The sequence below is a fragment of the Mus caroli genome, chromosome 4, assembly GCF_900094665.2.
Source record: "Mus caroli chromosome 4, CAROLI_EIJ_v1.1, whole genome shotgun sequence".
NCBI classification, from domain to species: domain Eukaryota; kingdom Metazoa; phylum Chordata; class Mammalia; order Rodentia; family Muridae; genus Mus; species Mus caroli.
In genome coordinates, this window is record NC_034573.1 from 120,521,603 (window position 1) to 120,526,145 (window position 4,543).

Sequence of the window (4,543 nt, forward strand, 5' to 3'; positions counted from 1 at the left end):
CTGCCAACTCTTCCCAGAGCCTCTAGTGATGAGACCCACTCAAGCCCGCTGAGCAGCTGGTGTCCATTAGCACCCGTCAGGTTGTGTCCTAATTACAAACGGCTGGGCTTGGAGGCCTTCAGTGTGGCTACTGTTTGCTCTGTCCCTCAATGAAGGGATTCTGCACTCTTCATCCAGAGAGCCCTATAGACATTCCCTCCTAGAAGGAAGGGGTGGGAGGGGCCTCAGACCCTCACCTGACACTCTGGCCACACCCCTGCTCCGCCCAGCCAGCTGTCTATGATTCAGACTAAACTGTAGAGGCTCAGTTTGCAATGCAGGAGGGTTTTGGACATATCTGCACCTCAGGAGTGCCCACTGTGAAGAGGATAAGCCAGCATGGCTGCCTCCCCTAAAGGTTTCCGGATCCTTTCAGACTCCAGACTTTTTTTTTTTTTTTAATTTTGTCCGCTGGCAAACCCTGATCTGTGTTCTGCCATGCTAGATCATTCTCTTTTCCTAGGTGTGTAATAAATGAAGCCACACAACACATAGGCTGTGTCCCCTTTCCTTCCTGCAGCGTGCGTGGCGTTTGAGGTGAACCCCACTGTGTATATTCTTTCTGTTGTGAATGTCTGTTGCAGGGATCAGTGACCCTTTTCCATCCGTCACGGAGGGATGGATGTGTGCGTTGTTCTCTGTTCTGGCTGTAAGGCAGTTAGCCGCTGTGGGCAGAGGGGTAGCTCTCGTGATGGTTCTGTAAAATGCTTGCCATCCAGACCTGGAGGCCTATGTTTGATCCTCATGTAAAAAGGCTGGGTGTGGTGGTGCACAGCTCTAAGCCCAGTACTGGGGATGAGACAGTGGGCTCTCTGGGGCTTACTGGATGGACGATGGCCTGGCTGAATCAATAAACTCCAGGTCCTGGTGAGAGACTTGGTCTCAAAAATCAAGAGGACTGGCTCCAGAGGAAGGCCGACTGAAGTGGACTTCTGGCCTTCACGTGCCACCTGCATGTAAGTGTGTCCCTGACCCCACGTGACCACCCCCTTCCCCAAACATTAACGCTGCTGGGAACATCCCTGTGTGATATTTTGGGTGGTCAGGTGTCCCACTATTTACCAGATAATTCTGCCCACTTAGTTCTGCTCCACAGGACTTGTGCTGGGGTAGGAACTTCTGGCTCCTTTTCCCGTTTATTTATTTATTTATTTATTTACTTATTTTGGTTTTTCGAGACAGGGTTTCTCTGTATAGCCTTGGCTGTCCTGGAACTCACTTTGTAGACCAGGCTGGCCTTGAACTCAGAAATCCGCCTGCCTCTGCTTCCTGAGTGCTGGGATTAAAGGCGTGCACCACCACGCCTGGCTTCCCTTTTTTTTTTTTTTTTAATTGCTTTTTAGACAGGCTCTCAATATACAGCCCAGGTTGGCTCCAAACTCAATATCCTCATGTCTCAGCCACCCAAGTATGGTGGTCACAGGTGTGTGACATCATGCTTGACTAGACCATGTGGTTTTTCACCGTCTAAGGTGGATGGGGAAAGGCAAAGTAAGGAGAGGCTGACCACTAGGCTTCACTGCCTGCACGCTCACTGTCTTATGAGGTAGCAGAACAAGGGCCAGTCAGAGAGGCCTTCAGAGAAACAAGTTTGTTTAATGTTACAGAGAGAACTTGCTGTCAGCCAATGTAACCTAAGGGTGGGGTAGCTTTCCTCACGAAACAATCACTCCTGGTTGCTAGGGCAGTGGCGCACAGCGGTGCACCAGGCAGAGGCTTTACCGATCAATCGATTGATTCGTCGCTCTGCCTCCAAAGACCCCTGGCTGTTGCTGGGTGACGGTGGCACTTGCCTTTAATCCCAGCACTCAGGAAGCAGAGGCAGGTGGATCTCTGTGAGTTCAAGGCCAGCCTGGTCTATAGAGCAAATTCCTGAACAGCCAAGGCTACCCAGAAGAGAAACCTTGTCTCCAAAAACAATCCCAAACAAAACAAACAAACAAACAAACAAAACAAACAAACAAACAAGACTCATGGCTGTTGAATACTGGGAAATCCTTTGCATCAGAACAATTGTCCCTGCAAACATTATGTCCAGACAGATACAGGGTACCCCACAGACCATGTCTGCCCTAGTCTCTGCTCTTGTTCCCCTCTGGCTGGACATTTAGGCCATGCTTTGTTCTACGACACAAAATGTGTCAGTGAGCACCTTTGGCACTCACAGCTGCACGGTATATATCCAGTCTTTGGGGTATATATCCAGTCTTTGGGGCATATATCCAGTCTTTGGGGCATATATCCAGTCTTTGGGGTATATATCCAGTCTTTGGGGCATATATCCAGTCTTTGGGGTATATATCCAGTCTTTGGGGTATATATCCAGTCTTTGGGGTATATACCCAGTCTTTGGGGTATATATCCAGTCTTTGGGGCATATATCCAGTTGTGTGTCTACTTATAGGAGGAGAGGGGACAAAGGCTGCAGACCTCAGGTACTCAGCCCCTGCAATGTGGCTTTCTAGCACACTCATGCAGAAGCTTCCATCCCTGATGTGTGTGACTGCAGCCTCCCTCTCTGTGATGGTTTGGATATGTGTGGCCCAGGGAGTGACACTATTAGGAGGTATGGCCTTGTTGGAGTAGCTGTGTCATTGTGGGTGTAGGCTTTAAGACCCTCATCCTAGCTGCCTGGAAGCCAGTATTCTGCTAGCAGCCTTCAGATGAAGATGTAGAACTCTCAGCTCCTCCTGTACCATGCCTGCCTAGATGCTGCCATGTTCCTGCCTTGATGATAATGGACTGGACCTCTGAACCCAGCCCCAATTAAATGTTGTCCTTATAAGAGCTGCCTTGGTCATGGTGTCTGTTCACAGCAGTAAATCCTAACTAAGATTCCCTCCTCGATCTCTGGTGCTGGGTTTGCTTGCTCTGTCACATTCTCCCACCATTTGGCAGGCACCTGTGACCTTGGCTCTGTGCATACATGTGGGAACAGTACCCGGGAGTCACACTGCTGACACAGCAGCCATGTTGTACCAGGCCTCTTGGGCACTAAGCAGTCAGGAGAGAGCCATGTCGCTTTATTTAAAATGAAGTGGATTATAAACACCACTTAAAAACACATTAATAATGGTGTTGGTGTGTTATTCATCTTGGAAAAGTGACAGATGTTTCCCTCAGCAAATCGCTGATGGGGGAGTGTGAGGTAGGGAGCCAGGAGATTGATTAGCTCCTGTCAAGGGGCCCATTATGGTTGCCTGGTCACCTCCTCGCTCTGCCTGCCCCCGTCTGCCCCTGCTACCCTCTAGGGGGTGTTTATTTACACAGTCTTCCTCCAGGATTTGGGGGCTGTGTGCTGGTGTGGCTGCTGTTCCCTTATTTTGGGGTGAATACTCTGACTTTCCTTTGGGGTCACATCTGTTCCTTTCTCCAGCCCCATCCCAGTAGGCACAGGGTTAGTCTTTGAGACTTCCCCAGAGGGCCAACTGCTCCAGGCTGAGCTGGCGTTTGCAGCAGGATCTGAGGCTGATCCTTCAACATCCTGGTGACTGAAACCCAAACTCTCCCCTTAAAAAGCAAAGCAAAGCAAAACAAAACAAAACAAAAACCAAACCAAAAAAGCAAAAAAAAAAAAAACAAAAACAAAACCAAAAAACCAAAAAACCAAAAACCCAAAACAAACCCCACCAAATTCTCCCTTTAAAAAACAAAAGAAAACAAAAAACAAACCAAAACAAAAAAGCAAAAAACAAAACTTACCAAACTCTCAAGTCAGTCCATGCAAATCGCCAGCTATCAACAAGAATTACAAATGATACATAGTGTGTCTTGACTAGGTAAGTTTCTCTGTGGAGGCCTCAGTGTCCCCTCTGGGCTCTTCCTGGGAGGGCTGTAGAACCCAAACTTGGAGAGGGTCGCACAGAGACAGGCGGTGGCTCAGCAACCTTTCCCGGAGCTCCAGGGCACACCGGGTGTACCCACGACCACTCTGGTATGAGGGAAGGGACAGAGGGACACTACAGTCAGGAGGAACACACCTTCATTCTGCTCTTTGTCTCTCAGTGGCTCCCGGTCCCTCCAGGATTAAGTTTGAATGAGGAGCTAGAGGGTAGATCAGTTCGTTAGGCGGCTCACAAAGGCAGTGCGCACTAAACCCAGAGTGGGTCCCTGGCACTGCTGGAGCCAGGGCGGTTGGTTGTGCGTGCCTAGAAACCCAGCACTTGGGAGGTGGAGGCAGGGGGATTCAAGGTCGTTCTTGGCAACATAGCAGGTTTCTAAGGATACCCGAGACTCTGTCTTATAAAACAACAATGAAGGGAAGGAAGGAATGGGCGCGCTACACTGCCAACCCTGTGCTGAACTCCCCGGCCCTAAGCTCAGGGCGTGTCCCCGGGGCCTCACTTGCAGGTGAGCTCTGATCCCTCTCCCCCTCCCTTCCCATCCCACCCCACCTGCCAGGCCTCACTGCTCTGAGTCAGGACTCTGCCCAGAGCCATCCTTCACTGCTTTGTTGTTATTGTTGTTCTTTTGTTTTGTTTTGTTTTGTTTTGGCTCTGTTGTC